Source organism: Sminthopsis crassicaudata, chromosome 3 (assembly GCF_048593235.1).
Source record: "Sminthopsis crassicaudata isolate SCR6 chromosome 3, ASM4859323v1, whole genome shotgun sequence".
NCBI classification, from domain to species: Eukaryota; Metazoa; Chordata; class Mammalia; order Dasyuromorphia; family Dasyuridae; genus Sminthopsis; species Sminthopsis crassicaudata.
The window spans coordinates 64,199,810-64,219,642 of record NC_133619.1 but is presented as its reverse complement, the minus strand read 5'-3'; the positions used below and the strand labels follow the sequence as shown (position 1 = coordinate 64,219,642).

Below are 19,833 nucleotides of genomic sequence, written 5' to 3'. Positions count from 1 at the left end.
CTATTGAGCCCCAGCTTCCTCTTCTATCCTATTCTCTTCTGCCAAATAAGGCTATTCTAGACCAGTAATTTTTCATCTTTTTTCTATGTCCTGGGTTCCTCCCACAGCCTGGTAAATCCTAATAATTCCTTTCTGAAAGATCTTTATAAATATATTAAGTAAAAGATATAGGATTACTAAGAAGATAAGTTATGATCATATAGATATTTTAAATGTTCACAGACCCCAGGTAAGGAAACTCTGGACTTTCTGGTTTCTCTAGTGCCTTCCAGCTCTATATAAGTATGATTCTAGCAAAGATGCATTGAAAGAGCCAATGAATTTACTTAAAAACCATTTTTGAAAAGTGTTACACAAATGTAAATATAATAAGATTATGGAATTACAGTTGGCAGGGACCCTAGAGGCTATCAAGTCCAGCCTCCTCATTTTACACAATAGGAAAATGAGGTACAGAGAGAGATTAAGGGATTTGTCCAATGTCACACACGGAGTAAACAGCAGGAAATGGATATAAACCCGAGCCTCTGACTTCACATCCAGACCTCTCACTGCTGTCCCATTTGCCAGGATCATTGACCTTATTAAAATCCAACCAGATTCAGAGTGAGAAGGAAGAAAACAAATATTTATTAAGTACCTATTATGCGTGAGGCACTGTACTAAACATTTTATAAATATGTCATTTGATCTGAGGGAAGAGGAGAGGAGTGGAAGGGAAAGAAAAGGGCAAAGGGAAAGGAAGGGAAGGAAGAAGAAAAGAGGAGAGGGAAGGGGCAAGGAGATAAAAGGAAGCTAGAAGAGAGGAGAGGAGGGATGGGAAAGGAGAGGAGGAGAGAGAGAAGGGGAAAGGAGCGAAAAGAAGTGAAAAAAAGAGGAGAAAAGGGATGAGAAAAGAGAGAAGGAAAGGAAAGGAGAGAGGAGAGAAAAGGAGAGGGAAGAGAGGAGAGGAAGAATGAGAAAGGAGAGAGAAGAGAAAAAGGGAGAGGAGAGGAGGAATGGAAAAAGAGAAGGAGAGAAACAGGGAGAGGAGAGAAAAAGAGGGAAGAAGAGAGCAGAGGGGAGGGGAAGAAAGGGGAGAGAAGAGAGAGAGGAAGACAGAGACATACAGGGAAAGAGACAGGGAGACACAGGGACAGAGGCAGGGGAGAACTCTCTATTCCTTGTGATAACATTCCCCCCGCCAGTTAGGGCAGCCAAACCATTATCCTGACAATTAGCAGGGCCATTTATCAGAGACTCTCAACTTGTTCTTTATTTCCAGCCCAAGACACGTTTTTCTTGGAGCTCAGTCCTCAGTCTTGGCTCTGATTCCCAGGGCCAGCAGGCAAGGGAAGGGGGACAAAGGGGGAGACTTTCTGGCAAGCGAGCCCAGGATCGGCGCTGGGCACATCACAGACAGCTGCCCCGCCTCAGCCTCAGCCCCAGCCCCGACCCCCAGCTGAATGTCTGAGCGGAAAGGGACCCAAACAGCCAGATGCAGAAAGGGTGGGAGCCCATCCAGATGGGTTCTGAGCAAAGCAAGAGGAAGAGGTCTTTTTTTATTCCAGTAACCCGGGCCCTGGAAGCTCCCTGTTGGGCCCTCCTGCCCACGATCCAGATCGCCCCGTGCAAGCATCCCCACACCCGTGCTGATGGGGCAGACCCCACACAGCGGTGGTTCGGGACTGACTGTGGGAAGGATGCGGGGGCCGGAGAAAAGAGCCTGCTTCAGCATCCAGAACTCCTTGGCTCTTATCTTGGGCCTGGGACAAGCTTACAGAATGTCGGACCTGCTAATGACCTTAGAGATCACCCAGCTCTATCCATTTCTTTTGAGGAAATCAAGACCCAAGAATGGAGTTAACACACTGTGTTAACTCACATAATCAGCAAAGTCGGTGGACTTGGGACGGCTCAGCCTTTCTGACCCTGTAACGGTGGGATTCCAGGACAGCCCATAGAGCTGGGCTTCCGTTTTCCTTTCTGCATCATCAGTTTCCTCCACAGAAATTCTGTGAGACCAGAAATCAAAGGGACCTTGGAAAAGCACCATCATTTTGACTATTGACTGTACTTGCTCATAAATAAAGGCACTTAGATAAATGCACTTCCAAAAGTATAAAGGTCCCTCTCTTTCTCCCCCCTTTTCCCTCTAGATTTGGGGGCTCTTAGCCTAAATTATAGATTTAAGGAGAGGCCATAAACTTATATCACATCTTTATTTTCACTAACCTCTAACTGAAATTTAGCAAATCCCATCCATTATTTAAAAACATTATTCTGAGAAGGGGTTCATAGTCTTCAACAGATTGCCAAAGGATGACACAAAACAAGATTAAGAGCCCCCAATCCAGACAGTGGGGGTGGGGGGAATACACAGAAAGGAAGGGAGTTAGGAGATAGCCCAAGGCTGATAAAACTTCTAAGACCTTTTCCTAGGACATTTCCAAGCATGTATGGGAAGCCCACTTCTACAGATAGCCACCTTCTCTTTCACCTCCCTTTCTCTGACTTCCCCACCTGGGCCAAGGGGAACTAACCTTGAATTGATCAGCAAATCCTACAACTAAACCCTGGGTCTGTGAGTTCTAATCTCAGCTTAGTCCGTTCCCTAGGACTCGTTTCCTCCCTGTGACCATGGCCCCATCCCCGATTTTACTAGATCTAGGGAAGGAAGGGGTGGTCTTTCCAAGATGACCAAATTAAACTCACTTTCCAAGCAGAAGGACAGGGATGAAGCCAGATTTTAGCAGTCATCCCCACTATGGACAGAGGTGAAAGGCTATCTCCAGCTCCATGAAATCTCCCTGTAAAGATCACTTTTACTGGGGCAGTCAGTGGACAGAACACTGGCCCTAGAATCAGGAAGACCTGCGTTCAAATACAGCTTCAGACACCTGTCACTGGGCAAGTCATATTAGCCTGATTGCCTCAAAAAAAACATTACTTGTGCTGAAATGGAGATTTTTTTTAACCCTCTGGGGGTTTAATGATATCACTATAATGCAGTCAGGAGAAGAATATTATATTCAGAGTCAAAAGAACTACATTCAATTCTAGCTCTGTTACCTCCTAAACATCTAGCCTTGGTCACTTCCCCTGTGTGGACATTTTGTGGACTTCAGGTTCCTCGTTTTTACAATGAAAAGATGAACTTGATAAACTCTAAAGTCTTTTTTCAGTTCTAAATCCTTCAGGATGGCATTGGGGAAGATGACTCCGTAAGTGGAGGGTATGGGTAGATAATAGAAGGCTTCCGAGATGGATGGGAAAACAGGGAGATCCCATCTTAAAAGATGAAGGGACTCTTTTCAGGTGGAGAGACAGCTCAGGTGCCCAAACCTGTTACTCCAGGATTCTAATGAGTTCTCTGGACAAAGGGTCTGGAACAGGAGTGTGGAAGGACAGGGTCAAGCATGGGAGAAGAGTTGTTTTTAGAAAAAGGTAGATTCCACAGAGAAGACACAGAGGGTCCAAGGTCAGGCCCTCAGATGTCTGGGTTCCACTCATGACCCACTGCTCCCCAGCAGCCTTCCCTATCCCTCTAGCCCACAGCTGTGCATTCCATACCGGCCGGACCTCCGGCTTTGTTTTGTACTGGAGTGTTTCTTCCCTTTCTTTTTTTTCTTTCTTCTTTTAATGGAGAAATGTTTCCTTAAAAGGCCCTCTCCTTCCCTCTGGCGGCTCTGGCCCCTGTCCACCCTCACTGAGGGCTTGGAATGTGCCAGGGAGGGTGAGGGCCCCCTGCCATCATGGTGTTCTCGGCTTCACGTACTCCAGGGTTCTTGAGAACGTGTCCCTTCACCCTGCCTCTTGGTCCCATTCCATCTCCAGGCCAAGGGGAGCAGGTAACATTAAGCAAAAGGGTCAGAGTTAGGAAAGATGAGTGCCTAAAGTTATATACGCTCAGTCAGTCGCACCCCAAAGAGCATTCAAAGGAGATCTGGGTCCTGGCTCTAGCCTTAAATCTTGAGCAAGTCTATCTGGTTTGGGCCCCAAAATGGGAACAGAACACTGGTCTTCCCTCCCTCCTTAGCAACCCCCAGGACAGAGGGCATTGAGAGTACCAGGGGAAAAAAGGTAATGGGACTATTGGGAAGGCAAACTAATCCCGGGCCACAGCATTCAATGTCAGTCAATCAAACCATCAGAAAGAATATACTAAAAGACTTTTTAAACCCATGGCACTGAAAATAGATTCAGCTCAGAAGATAGAATTGGCCCACAAGTGCCTGGGTGTTTATAGTTTGAAATTCAAAGCAAAGAAGAGACAAATACCGAAATCTGGGAGACAAAGTTGAGAACCTGAAAGGTGGTAGACAGAAGGTTGGGGTACAAGAACTGGCTCTCCAGAGTCTCAAGTTTCTTCCTCCACTTTGCTCTTAGAATCTGCAAGCCCTTTACACACAAGGGTTCCCACTCTCCCTCCAAGAGGCACAACTTCCTTTCTCCTGAGCCAGAAGGGATGCTTACAGAGCACCACCCCCTATCCCACCTGATTTGCTCCTGTCCTTAAAATTCAGAAACCAAGGGTGATATCATTCTCAGGAATCCATGTCCCTCCATCCAAACTGATGAGGGTCTCATTCACTTGGAGAGTATTCTGAAGACTCACTCCCTTCCTGATGCTGATATTTCACAGAATCTGCACATCTAAAAGTCCTCCCTGATCTGTATTCCACATCTCAATACCAATTCTACCCAAGCCAAAGCAATATTAGACGGCACTGTCACAGTATCAAAAACTAGCCAGTCACTGAATCATAGGGAGCCCATGGTTAGGGACAGACCCATTGATTCCTAGATCCAGAGATAGAATAACCCCCTAGGTTTGCATAGAGTCAGAAGAAAACCCCAAATATTATATGTGGATGGATGGAAGGAAAAAGAGAGGGAGAGAAAAAGGAATGGAGGGGGAGAGGAAAAGAGAGAGAGAGAGAAAGGAAGGGAGGGAGGGAGAGAAAGAGAGAGGAGTGACTAAAAGAATTTGTTAAATACAGAGTAACACATAGGGAAAACGAGGCTCAGGGAAGTGACAGTGAAAATCACTCTGACCCAGATTGCCTTGGAACAGAAAATACAGAAATCACATCCAGAGAGGGGCCTTTGAAATAGTCAATTCTCACTTCCTCAATCTCAGGAGTAGCCGTCTACCCTCATTCTTCTGCAATGAGTGCTCACACCCAAAGGACTGAGACTAAACGGGGAAGGGAAGCTCTTCCCCAGCCTCAGCAGAGAGCTCCCAGCTCCTCAGAAACATAAGCACCCACCTAAAGCATTCAGCTTGGAGCCACTTGCCCAAGTTTGTCTCCTGCCCTAAGTCCCCTACTTCTGAGGAAGAAACTATTTGTTTTTCCTACTCATTCTTTTTCTCCCTAATGAGGTGAGACCTGACCCTCTGCCCCCCACAGGGCCCTGTTACTGAGAACAGTAATAGCTAGTGTGTCTACAGCCCTTTTAAGGTTTTGAACCCTGGGAAGAAGGTGCTATTACTATTTCCATTTTACAAGTGAGGAAACTGAGGAAAAAGGGATTAAGTACATGCCCTCCTGGCAGTAACAATTACTAGTCTGCCCTAGGCCCAACAGAGTACCTTTGACCACTGACCTTTGCAGTGTCAACTCTACCTGGCTCACCTCCTCTAAGGCCTTCTAAGGTCTCTGGCCATGATCTTTTGAATTTTTAGTTTAATAACCGGAAGCACGCTCAAGAACAGCCACGTGTAATCTTAAAAGCCTTTATTATACCTACTCACATAATGCCCTGACTGATGCCCTGACTTGTGGGTTCCCTAGTGAACACCTGGTCAGAAGACCCACGTGTTCACTACCAAACTCCTTACCTCTCTGGGCTATCCATCTGCTTGGCTCAGGGAGCCAGGTTAAAGAGCTCCAGGTTAAAGTGGTCACAGCCACTAAGTGTCTGAGATTCTATTCGAATTGTTTCAATCAATCAGCCAATCAACAAGCATTGGACAGGTCAAGAACTCAAGGCCCTGTGCTAGGTACTGACACAAAGTAAAAAGCAAAATAATTCTTTCCTTCAAAGAGCTTATATTCTACCACAAGTATACTTATCTGACATGCTGGATTCAAATCATGGACAAATCACTTGACCTCAATGTACCTCAATTTCCCATCTGCAAAATGGCAGCTAAAGTATCAATCTTTTCAACTCCAAATCTTAAGATATATTCCTATATATCAGTTCCTTCTCTGCTTACTGCTTTGTCCTATCTTTGACTAGACTCTTAAGTTTAAATTCTACCGTGCCCTGCCCTGATATGATTTTCAGAGGAATGCCTTCTTCCCTATATTTTACAGTTGAGGAAACTCTTGTCACTGAAATCAGAGTTTAAAAACCTGGGTTTAAATCCTGAATCTGATATTTACTGTGATCTCAGAAGTCACTGATTTAAAGTTATTCATCTGTAAATTGAGAACATTAGGATCTTCCAGCTCACTATAAGCTAGATAAAGTGCCAACAACACACTTCTATGGAGGTATCTCCATTCTTTGTCTCTAGTCTCTGAGACAAAAGGGAAGGAGGGAATAATGACATCTTGGAGAGGCTGCCGTGGCTTCTGTCACCCCAGCTCTGCTCCCTCCCAAATATGCCTGGACTACTCATCCCTTCTGAGCTCCAGCCTCTCCTCTCTCCTCTCTTTCCTTCCCTTATATAGAGTTCTGCTGTGGTACCAGGAAAGGAAATTCAGAGTTCCTGGAGGCAAGAAGGGGCCTGTTCCCAGGGACACCTAAAGCCAGGGAGGGAATGTCCCAGCCCATAGCTTCTGAGCCAAAAAGTCCCTGGAGAGAAGCCCTGACCCTTTCACCAAACAATGCAAAAGATGGGAGACTTAGAACAGGGATGAATAGAAGGAAGAGAATTCCTGAGATTTGTGTAATGACAGAATAGATACAAATCTCAAGGCAGGTCCCCACTGCCCCAGCCCACTTAGTCTCTTGGCTCCTGCTTCCCCAATATTCTCCCAAATCCCACCCCACTACATCAAGCTCTGCAGACAGAAAAGTTTCTCTCCAGAGGAGCCCACACTTCTTCTCAACCTCAGGAGCCACTCAATAACCCATTCAGACCTGGAGAAGAAAAAGTTGGATTCACCTAAATACTTCACAGCTGCTTTCAGCTTTCAGAGATCAGCCTAACTCAAAACAAAGGCCTCTGGAATCACAGTCAGTCACTCCCCATCTGTGTGATCTTGGATATATCCCTCTCAAACTTCTCTAAGACTAAAGTGAGTTGGATTAGAAGGGCTCTAAAATTCCTTCCAGCTCTCACTAAGAAGCCCATAAAGGGCCAAACAGCAGAGAGAGAAAGTAGTTACCATATCCTCTGGACTTAATTCTCTTCAACCCAGTCTAGGGAAAGACTACTGTTCTAGAATAAACCCCAGAGTGTCTTCCCTATTTCAGGCCATTCCATCAGCATTTACTAAGAGCTTACTATATGAAAAAGGGTTTGGAATACAAAGACATAAGTGAAAACTGGACCTTGTATTCCAGCAAAGGGTCTAATTGTGGACTCTAAGTATAGAAGGTCATGGGAAGGGGCTGAGAATATCTCCATTTGGGTGGGTGGCTGTAAGGTCAGAAGATATTTCCCTTAGGATGGGAAACCTGAGCTGAACACTGAAGGAAGCAAAGGCTTCTAAACCAAAGGGGGTCAGTAAAAAGTTCATTATAAACATGGGGGAAGGGGGAAGCATCCTGAGCAAAGGGTCAGAGATGGGAAATAGAGCACCACAAACAGGGACCAGCTGATCCAGTGTGGCCAGAACATAGTGTGTGCGAAAAGAAGTAAAAGAAAGTAAATCTGGGGAAAAAAGGTTGAAACCAGATTATGGAGAGTCCTAAGTGGCAGCTTGGGAGGGGGGCGGCTATATTATGCCCTAGAAGCAACAGAAAGCCACTAAAAGATTTTTGAGTAGAAAAGTGACATGGTCAGATCTCTGTGACTTAGGAACGTTCATTTGGCAAAATAACACAGGATGACGGCTAGATGAGAACCTCCCCTCTTAGGAGAATAGGTTTCACTTAAACCAAAAAATTCAATTTATGCTCCCTAAGCACTCTCCCCTGCCTATTCTGGAAAACTCTGTTTCATAAACCATTTCTAAAAATCCAGGCTCCTTTGTATGGAGAAGGGCCTGGTCTGGGTGAAAAACCTTATACTAGGTGTATAACCTGTGTCAAATTGCTTGCCTTCTGAATGAGAAGAAAAAGGAAGATGGGGAAAGAATCTGGAACTCAAAATTTGAAACAAAAATATGTTAAAATTATTTTCACATGTAATTGGTAAAAATAATAAGAATAATTTTTTTTAATTTAAACCTTGTGCAATCTCCCTTATATCCCTGTTAAATTTATGTCCTATTTATGGGGTCAGTCCAGGGCTTAACTACCTATACCTAAGGGAGGGCATGACTCAATTGGAATGAAACTAAAGGAAAAATGTATTTAGATCACCCAGTCCCAATCCCTCATTTTCCAGAAGCAGAAAATTAAGCCTCCAGAGATTAGCTGATCTGAGGCACACAGGTCACAAGCAGCAGACCTAGTAATCAATTCCAGAGCTTCTGGTTCCAAATCTTATCCTTGTACCAACTCAAACTTTGCCTTTTCCAAATCTGAAGACTCTAGTGTTGAAGAGATAACTGGGCAAGGTTGGTCAGATGGTAGCAGAAGGAAAACCAAATGGGAATAGGAAGATAGGAAACAACCTGGTTATTTTACTGTGCTAATTCCATTTTTTCCCTCTTAGGTTCATAGATTTAGAACTGGAAGAGATTCTAGAAGTTATTTCATTAAACAGTCTCACTATACAGGTAGCAAAATGTATTCTAGGAAATGGATTTCAGTAACTTGGTCACCAAAGTAGGTGGAAGATAGGTGAGGTACCAAGTAAAAAAGGCAGGATTTGTTTATTCATTAATCCACCAAGTGATTATTGACCACTGATTTCCTGCAAGACTGTATGCTAAGCCCTGTGAGAAATGTATGGTTCCCACCTTCCCAAAGCTTCCACTCTGGTTATACACACAGATCACTATATTACAAAGGTGATTAAGAACTGAGGACTCCATCTCCCATCTGCCCACTTTTGTACCAATATCATCATGCGATAAAATACAAATCAAGTTCCCGATGAGGTCTGAACCAGGGAGATGCCTTTTCCTGGAATAAGACACAGGAGTGGGGAAGGGTGAATCAGAAAAACTTGCCTTGTAGCAAAAGGCATTTGAGCTAGATCTTAAGAGATGGATAGGATTTCATAAGGCAGAGATGTGAAATTGGAGAGGACATTGCAGGTACAGATAGAGAAAGAGATAAGAAAGAATGGGGCGATTTCCAGGAAAGAACCACAGGATTTAAAGCTGAAAGGAAACTTAAAGTCCAAACCACATTATTTTAGAAATGGGAGAATCCATGCCCAGTAAGGGGAAGTAACTTGGCCACAATCACATGTGGCTAATAAAAGAACTAGAAATCAAACCTCCATCTTCTACTTCTAAATCCACTGCTAAGGATGACTTGGTTACAGCTTTCACCCACAGCTCAACTCTCCAGTCTCTCTACTTCATTGGGGCTTGACCCTTGAAAGATGACTAGAGACCTATTCATTGATTGTTGAGGGCCTGGAGCCCACTCATCCTTTTCACTTCACTTCTATCTCCCTCTACTCTCAAGAACCCTTCCCTCCATCCCTACCAAGTTACCCCCACAAGGCCCTCCCATGTGAGCTCTCCTTTATGTCTCGTATTCACTATTAAAATGTAAGCTCATTGAGAGTTGAGACCATTTTGTTTTCAGTTTCCAATAGTTATGACACAATAGGCTTTTAATAAATGTTTTATCTACATAATTACCTATTTCCCTCAGCTTAAACTAACAGACAATTCCCACATTTCTAGAACACCTCTCTCTGACAGGTCTGTCAACTCCTTAAAACCAAGGAGCTATATTAATTAATTATATAAATATATAATATATATATTATATTAATTACATAAATATATAATATTAATTATATAAAAATTAATATATATTATATTTTTATTATTTTTAAATACAAAAAATATAAAAATTTATATTATATAATATAAAACTTTTTGTTTTATATTACTTTGAATCATCTCAAAATATAGAAGAGTTGTTTGATTAATAAATAATTATTGACTTCAATAAAGGCTGTGTGGTTTAGAACATGGAATGTAGAAAGAACATAGGATTTGGAACTGGGCGAGGAGCAGGAGGCAGAAATGGGTTCAAATACCAATTCTGACATTATAGCTATATAATCTTTAAAGTATATTCTTAAACTTGCCTTCCTTCACTGGGCTGCGGTGAGGACTTTGCAAAAGTTAAAACACTATATGATTGTACTATATTGTTACTGTTGTTGCTACTGCCACTGAGGACCTTGCAAAAGTTAAAACATTATACAATTGTACTATATTGTTACTGTTGTTATTGTTGCTGCTGCCGCGGGTAGTGTTGGATCTTCCTAGGAGGCATCCTCCATCTTCCCTTGCCTAGATATTTGGCATGATGGTTAAGAAGTCCTTCTTGGTGTCTAATCTAAAGCCCTTGTGGAACACATGGAACTTGTCTTTTTTCATAGGCTATGAGCTTTTTGAAAAGAAGAAAAAAGATCACACTCCAATCCTATCATAGTGCTTACTCAATTTAAAAAACAGTGTATATCATATCTTCCCTGCAAGTTACCAGGGAATGATTCTTCTCACTTTATTCTCTGAGGTAATTTCATCCTTCTACTTACTTCCAGGTAAGACTATGTCCAAGCAGGTAGTACCTATTTGAAATACAGAAAAACTAGAATGCCTTCCATCTTTGAAATTTCTCTCCCAACTGGAGCCTTGGAATACCCTAGTATAGGCAAAGAAGAGGGAAGAGGGAATTTTCCCCTCTGGGATAGGAACCTCAACTTCCAAGAAAAATTTATCCATCATGGCAGTGACAGGTTAGCAGGCAGGTAATGAAGATAAGGAAACACAATTTGGATAAGAAATCAGACCTGGAGTTGACTCCCTCATTTTGGATTCCAGCTCCTCAGTTTATCACCCATACACCTTGGCCAAATCCTCCTTACTTGCCCTTATTAGTAAAAATGAAGGGGTCAATAGATAAGCTCCAAGTTTCTTGACTGCTCAAAATTGCATGACCCTAAGATCATCCTGGGTGCTTTTTACCTTAAGATCAACTCAACAATAGGAGAAGAGGAACCCATTTGTTCTAAAACAGAAGTGTCTAGACACGTTTACCAACTCCCTGTGGCCTGAAGCCAAATTCAGCAGCCCATAGTGTTCCTAAAGGTAATATCTCCCCAGCCAGACCACGTCCAAGAAGGAAATTACAAACTGATAATCCACCCAGCATGGCACATGTCCTTGGAAGCTGTGATAACTATTGGAAAGGGAGTCCCAGACAGAGTCTGAATTCCTGGGCTCCCTATGTTACTCCGTCTCTTTAGTCACTGTGACAAGGGACTTAGCCTTCCAGGGGTTTCCTTGTCCCTTCTGTCAAATGGGAAAAGACTCAACTTCTTCCAGAGATCTCCAAAGGAGGTAGCAATATTAAAAGTGTAGATAAGATTAAAATATTCTGATCTAGCTAGAAAGTTTACTAGAAGAATTTAGGACATACAAGACACAATGATAGCACTTATCTAGGTCAAACTTCTAGAAGCCTTATCAAGAAGACAGGCCTGAATAGGGAGATAAGAGGAGGGGGAATTCTGAATGACAAATAGTTATCAGAAAATTCATGCATTTTACTGGTTGAAAAGGCCTTGATCTCCACAATTCTGCATAAAATAAAGCATAACTTTAGAACCAGAAAAGGAGCATGCTGGAGTAGAAAAAACGTTGGATTTAGGTTGAGTGAGAAGTCTTGTGTCTCAATTTGTTTGAATTACTATTTCCAACCAGGGTGACCCTGGACAAATCATTTAAACTCCAGTTTATTTCTACACATGTAAATTAAGGGTTTGGATTCGCCTTCCCCAATCTTTTTTTCTCCAAATCTTACAATCCCATGAGTTTGGGTTGACCAGTAAGGACATGTGGAAAGGAGACAGGAAAAACTACCTATTTAAGAATATACAGATGTAAAGTAACAAACAGTCTTATACACTTCAACAACCCCTCTGCCCAATAAGAGCTAATGCTCAGAATGACCTGTGGATATTGAGAAAAGGTTAAATGACATAAATGCAGCATGGAAAAGAGAAATGCAGTGAGAAAAAAGAAGGTGCGAGTTCAAAGCCCAGCTATGCCTTGGGCTGGGAGCTCAGCTTTCCCCTATTTTCCTTCTTTTCCAGCTCTAACATTTTATTGTAAGAAACATGAATAAGTAATTTAGCAGGTCTAATTAAACTCAGGATCCAGGGTGAGGAAACCCGAACCCAATCTGGCTTGGTGCTTAAGCGCAGGATGTGATGGGAGCCCCCGGAAGTACAGGGCATGGCAACAAAGTTCAGTGTTGCTCCTGGAGATACATCTGTAACTATCTCAGGAAGTCGCCCTGCATCTCCCAATTAGCCTGCAACAGAGATTTGAACAGTAGCCAGCAGGGCTGGCCAGAGGAGTCTGGATGTCACCGAGAATTGTTCAGCTCCATCTGACGCATATCCCTCCCTCCCGTCCCCCCACCCCCTCAGTTTCCCTCCCCTGCCATATCTCCCTTTTTCTCCAAGGACCTCAAGGAAGCAGGAATATGAAATTGGATTTTGAGGAAGGAGGGAGATGAAAGAGCAGGAGGACAGGGGAAGGTTCAGGTTCCTGGGGGACTCACAAAAGTCACCAGATTTAAAATCAAGAAATCCCAGCATACTGACATGAACACACCATGACTTGTAACCACAGAGAGGTCTGGGACCACAGATTTCAGGATGGAAGGGGAGTCCAACCTCCCAATTTCACTGATGAAGTATTATCACTCCATTTTACAGATGAGGAAACTGAGGATTCAAGAAGTGATTTGTCCAAGTAGAAAGGAACAGATTCAGACAGGACTCAGCTCTTAGACCTTGTGTCTCCAAACAAGAACTCTTTCTTCTGCCATGATGGTTCACCGACCCAGACCCTCCTGAATTCACATCCACCCAGAGAACTAGTCGGTCCCTGATAAGACCTCCTACATACTCACATGAATATTCTTTTTCTTCCTAACCTGCCTCACTAAGAGCTACAGCCTTTCTGTGCTTTCAAATCTGGATGGAAGGGGGTAGACAGACAACAGGAGAGGTGGGAGGACCCAGAGGAACATTTGCACGTGGGACACTTCCCCTTGGGAGTTCTGCACTGAAATACCTCTGCAGGTAGTTCATATCCTGTGAGACATAGCACAAGTGAGTTAGGATACCCCGGGGGGCTCCTATGGGATCCTTTGATCATTCCAGAGAGGTCATGGAGAGATTCAGAAAGGAGGGGCAGGGTCTAACCAGCAGGTGAGTGACAAAGACTGGGAAAAGTAAAGATGGGGTTTAAGAGATTAGGAAATGGGGTGGAGGGAGAGGAAGTAACCTAGGAACAGTAGTGGCCAGAGGAGATTATTTGTAGCGGAGAACTGTTCAGTGCAATATTATGAGTGAAAAGGGAGAAGTTGGTCTGTGGAAGAAGGATGGAAGAGAGTCAGAAAGCAAATATCAAAATAGGTGAAAATCAGGAGCTAAAGAAAATACTTGGAAACGTTGAGCTTTTTTAGTTCTGCTCCCTCCATGAGGGAAGAACATTATTGAGATTTACTGCCAGAGAGAGCTGGGGTTGGGGTGCAAAATCTTTGGAAATGGAAGTGTGTCCAAGGAGATGGTAAGGGGATCCAAGCCCACGTCTCTAATGGGATGGAATGACTTGAAAGTCTTCCCTGCGTCAGTTTTACCCCTAACTCCTCAAGGAAGGCAGAGGAGGGTCAACAAAGTTTCTATGACTCACCACCTGGACTTATGGGCATTTCCTGCTGCCCTGAGATAGCTCAGCTCAGCTTGGAAGCCAGCACTTGCCCTTCGTGCAGATATATCCTCATTACTCAAAGTCTGCCACTGGCTTGCCTGGCCCCTTCCTCATCATCCCTTTGGAAAGGGTGGGGGTGGAGGGGAGGGGAAGTGGAAAGGATCACATGCTCTCCTTGTTCTCTGGAGTTGAAAATCCTGCCAGCCCACTACCTCTGGAATCACTGGGAACTAAGACTTGGACCCTCCGGCTTCTTCTGCTTAGAGTCTCACCCTGAGAGCTGTTTGTCTCTGCTCTGTCTTAAATGATCCCCCAATTGCTTACAATGTTGGGACTAGAAGTCACCCCACTATCCATCGGCCTAGCTCTAGATGGGAAGACTTCTCCAGACCATCCACAATAAAGATGTCTCTGGTTCTGAAAGGTTTCCCTTTCTGCCCCTCTCCCTCCAAAGAGGCTCCTTTAGCTTCCCAGTCCTGTCTAACACTCAGGATTCTGAAGGATGATGCTTCCCCTCCTGCTGGAGCCCCTCACTCTTTCCTTTCACACAGTTCTAAGTGGAGAAGGGGGTATGGCTAGTGCCTTCCTTCTACAGCATGGTTCTTAACCTTTTTATGTATCCTAAACTTTTCTTTTGCCCATCTCTGAAGTCTACGGACCCCTATTCAGATTTTTTTTTAATTCATGATTTGAAGGGGAAAAACATTTCAGTTGGGGATTAGTGAAAATAAAAATGTCATTTCTCCCTTATCCAAATTCCCAGATTCCTATTCTATAATCTGAAAATCCATGTACCCATTTTTTCAGTACTTCCCCAAGAGAAAGAGTGAAGAAGCTATGTTAATGATGTACCCAAGCTGAGGCGGTCATAAGGAGAAACTTCCTGATAGCAAGTGATGAAAAGACCCTTCTCTTCAGGCTACAGGAATCTGAGGAAATCTCTTTGCCGTGATAGCATCTGAAACCTCCTCTCTGAGACATCTCCAATAAAATATAAGCCTTTTGAGGACAGGCTCTGACATGGATGTTGCTTTCTGTCTATATATCCCAGGCACCCAGTGCAATGCCTAAGGTCCATGGCAGGAACTTCATCAGTGCTTACCAGTGAACCAAGCAGACAGGTGGGCATCTAAAGGGTCTAAAAGTCTGCAGTTTTGCAGGAGGAAAGAGGAGGAGGGACCCGGAGAGAGGGGGATTCTTGGGATCCCAGATGGCAATTGCAGACAATCCTCCTTTCTCCTCCTCGTCCTTTTGAGCTCCCCCTTTTTCCCACCATTTCTTCACCTCTCTGCCCTCCCTCAGCTTCAACCCTGGAATCCAGCTTTTGGCGGGGGTCCTGCCTCCACTCCCACGCTCAGCTTGGCAGGCAGAGCCACACCAGCAGAAGCAACAAGGAAGGCAGCAGCTCATCAACTCCTGACAAATTCTTTCCAAGTATCCTCTATCTCCCCCTTCTTCTCCATCTCGGTCACGCATGGCTCAGCCACACTTGCAGCAAACAGAGGGAACCCTGCCCTTTGGGAACACTGCCCTAGCCTCCCTCCTATGAGCCCAAAGGGTTTCACGACCATAAGCTCACAGACTCCCCAGGCTAGCCAAGGAAGAACAGTGAAGGGGTGTATTCAGGAAGCAGATACAGTGCTGGACCTAGAATCATTAAGTCCTGAATTCAAATCCTACCTCAGTCATTTACTATTTGGGTGACCCACCAAGTCATTTAGTAAACCCTCAGTTTTCTCATCTGTAAAAGGGGAATAGGTTGTAGTGAGGATCAAAGAGATTAAAATAGATAAAGTGCTTTGTAAACCATCAAGCGATAATCATCCCACTCTACTTTCTGGATATTATCAGTCAGTCAAGTATTTATTAAACACTGTGATGGGCACAACGCTAAGTACTAAGAATACAAAGAAGCACATTTTCTGGAGGAATTCAACCATTCCAGGAATTCTCAACCTGAGACCCTGGGCCCTTAAAGCCTCTGCAAAGAGATTTCAAAGAGTCCTTCGATAGAAAAAATATTACATCTTTATTTTCACTGAAATTTATCATTTCCTTCAATTATTTAAAAATATTATTCTGACCACCCTCAATTTATCTGGAGATTACTCCTGAGCTTTACTTTAGGGTCATAGAATTAACATATCTATGATTGAAAGCTGTATATCTCCTTGCTTCAGTTTCTTTACTGGATTCCCTCAGAATTCAGTCTGCCTAGTAACAGCATACATTACTTTCAATAAAACTTTGCCTTCTGACTAGGAAAAAAAAATTATATATACACACATACATATATATATATAATTCTGAGACAGGGTCATAGGTTACACCAGATCGCCAAAGCAACAGTCTGTGACACACACAAAAAGGTTGAGGATCCCATACTGTACACTCCTTGAAAGTAGAGACTTTCTTTCCCTCAGCCCTTAGAACAATGGATTAGAAGGAAGAACTGAGTGCAAATCCAGACTCAGATGCCTAATTAGTCTTGTATTTGGTCACCTGAAGAAGTCAGTGGTCTAAGACCACTTCTTAAATCTTAAATCTGTGGCCCTATGGCCTCCCAAAGTACCTCAAACCCAGGAGATGGTTAGTAAATGTCCACAGAATACCAAATCATATTTATATAGCACTTTAAGGTTTACAAAATATTTTATTCAAAACACCACATAAGGGTGGTAAGACATCCCCATCTTACAGAGGGGAAACAGATGCATTGATTAGCCCAGTAAGGGTCCGAGCTAGGACTCAGAGCCAGACTTCTTGGATCGCACATCCAGCCCTGTTTGCTCTTTGCTGTGACATTCAGGGCTATTTATTTGTTGAAACCTCCTAACTACCTGTCACAAACTGGATGCCTCTTCATCAAGCCCTAACAAGGCTGGCTCTCCTTGTCTGTACAGTTATTGGCAAGAATCCCCCCTATTAAAATGTAAGCCATTCTTTCTAGCCTAGGATAGAGCAACTTAATAAATGCTTATTGACTAAGAAAAGGAATCTGATTTCTCCATGAGTTAACGCCAAAAACTATCAGTTTATCTTCTATCTTGTTTGAGTCTCAGGAGAGGGAAAGGGTATTATTATACAACTTTAAGGAGGCAGATTTGTTATCCTGATGAAGATGGGTAGATTAGGATAGAAATCTGGGGATTAGGAGAGAAAGACCCGTCAAAGATGGTTAAAGTGCTTGAATTCAGAACTCTGAGGTTCGAAGGGCTTGTGCTAAATCAGATCCTCCTATGAATCACTGTGCCCCATGACATGGAATCACAGGATGGGAGGTGGCCCATGATCCCATCAAAGCTGATGCTGGTGCATCCCTAAAGTCTGTTCTCCTTACCATATTCAGCCAACACCCTTCTCCATCGCCACCTCCCCTACCCACTTTCCACAGATGGAGACCCACAGAGTGCCCACTAAATACTCCTAGCCAGCAATACCTACTTCCCCTAAACTGAGTCATACACCCCACCCTCCACAGCCAGAGGAAAGACGCATCTCCCTCTGACCATCGCCTCTTGGGTCCCTTGGCAACCCTCCTCAGCTGATCTGTCTTCTGCTGGGAGCCTTTGCCTTTGATTAGGAACCTAATCAGTGCAACTTCCTGCCAGAGGGAGAGTGGTGGGGGGTGGAAGGGGAGGGGAGAGAATAAATCAGCTCAAGGTAGAGTTCACCGTCAGGGCTCTAGGGCTTGAGGAAAATGGGTAAGAGATATAAAATATAGAACAGAGAATATGGTCAGAGAGGGCACAAAATGGTTAAGTTGTTGTTTAGTCACTTCTTTATGATCCCATTTGGGATTTTCTTGGCAAAGATACCTGCGTGGATCTGCCATTTCCTTCTCCAGCTCATTTTACAAGTGAGGAAACTGAGGCAAACAAGATGAAGGGACTTCCGAGGGTCATGCAACTAGGAAGTGTCTGAGGCTGGATTTGAATTTAAAAATTCCTGACTCCAAGTCCAGTGCTCCTTCCACTGGGTCACCTAAAGTTTTGCCTTTCTCAACCTCAGTTTCCCGTTTGTACAATAAGATTGATCTTCTGGCTAGGAGTATAGCACAAAGAATATTGGATCTAGTCCCACCTTCCTTAATGTGGGAATTGTTGCATGTGTCACAGGAGGAAGATGAGAGGAAATTGCTTGCCAAGGTGACTGCTACTTCGAATGGTAGCTGGCACAGAGAAGGCATTTAACCAATACTAGTTAATTTAACTGCTAGAATTTCAATGTCTCCATTTGCAATCAATCTAGTAACCTTCCCAGCAGGAGAGTCTCTGAGTTGAGGAGCTTGGAACTCCTAGAGATGGGGAGAGAGGGAAGAAAAGTTTTCTGCAGTTGGATTAAAAACTTCTCAATACAGAACTTCCCAAATTGAGTAAGAATCTCATACGGGAGTTTAAGCGGTTGCTTTTGTCTCTCTCCCAGCCACCACTCAGCCTCCCCACTAAGATAGACCAATTACAATCAAACTCGGCAGGGAAAAGCATTAACCCTTAGGGATTTTTGTGCATTCCAATACCAAAGAACATGTAAATTCCGTATAAACTATCATAGAAAAAAACATCCTCAGATTTGAATCAAAAGCTCCTGTAGGTAAATAGGACAACTCATTTAGACCCACCACCTTTGCAAAGTGGGATCCATTAGGACATCATAGAATCCCCATTTTACAGATAGATAAACTGAAGCTTTCTCCCTTGCTCTCCAGGCTTATATCCCATCCCAATCCTAACCACCCTTCAAGCCTCACCTTCCATCCTACCTCCTTCATAAAGTATTATGGATTCCTCCAGCTCACAGAGACATTACTTTCCTCTGAATATCTCTAATTTAGGGCTCAATTACATTTTGTCTTATATTATTACTTTTTGCAGCTTCATCTTCCCCGTTAGACTGCATGCTCTTTGAAAGCAAAAAACCACTTCTGCTGCACCACAGGGTTAGGCACAAATACTTGAAAAGATCAATTGTTTTATCAGTGTGGCTGGTTCTTCCCTGATACAGATCACAGTCCCTCCAAACCTGGTCTTTCTCAGCTGACATAGCCAAGAAAAATCCCCCCACAGTGGTCAGCCTTCTGGAGAGAAGTCTCTCAAACAGAGCTGGGTTGCTTAATTTGATTGAGGTTAACAGACATCTATTAGGTAGCTACTAAGTGCTTGCACTGTCCTGGTTCTTGGAGAACAGACATAGTTTGACATAATTGAGGCCTTCTGACAGGGTCTCCTAGATCACCTCTCCACTCTGCTGAGTAAATGACTGACCTCCAGGTCAGTGTTCAATAAACATTTGTTGGTTGATTGGCTGATTCCACTGAGGGATTCCTGGAAGCTCAGATCAGGTATGTGCATCCCTCTGAACGGCAGAGTCAAAAGGAGAAGTCGTTCAGAAGTAGGAATGGGTGCTGAGAAAACAGAATCGGGGTGAGGGGATGAGGGGATGGAGAAATTCTTCCTGGATGATGGAAATATTACCCACAGCCTATCCTGCTCCCAAAGCTACCTAATGTCCTTAGATGGTCTTTCTGATTACAAGTCCAGCCTTCTTCTATCCCTCCCACCACTTTGCTATCTTTACTGAAATGATAGCAAAAAGGATGAAGCTTAAACCCAAGAGAGAAGAGTCTGAGATGATTATTGGAGGTGCTATTCTCATTTGGGGGAATTCCCCAGAACAAGAAGTAGAAACAGTCCTGAAAGAAGCTGACCGGAAAGATCCTTCCCAGCTCTGAGATTCTCATATTCCACAATTCTTGTTTAGGGGGTGGGACATAATCCAAGAAGGAAGAGTTTAGTTGATTTATAGTAGTGTTTCTTGTTTACAGTACATGGCAACTTTCTCAGACCATTTTATAAACACAAAT

The 19,833-nt window shown here is 43.6% G+C and overlaps 1 protein-coding gene across 1 annotated transcript in view; it reads right to left on the bottom strand.

Moving 5' to 3' along the window:
- The window catches only part of TNS1 (tensin 1), a 229,240-nt gene that overhangs the window by 149,031 nt on the left and 60,376 nt on the right, over positions 1-19,833 (bottom strand).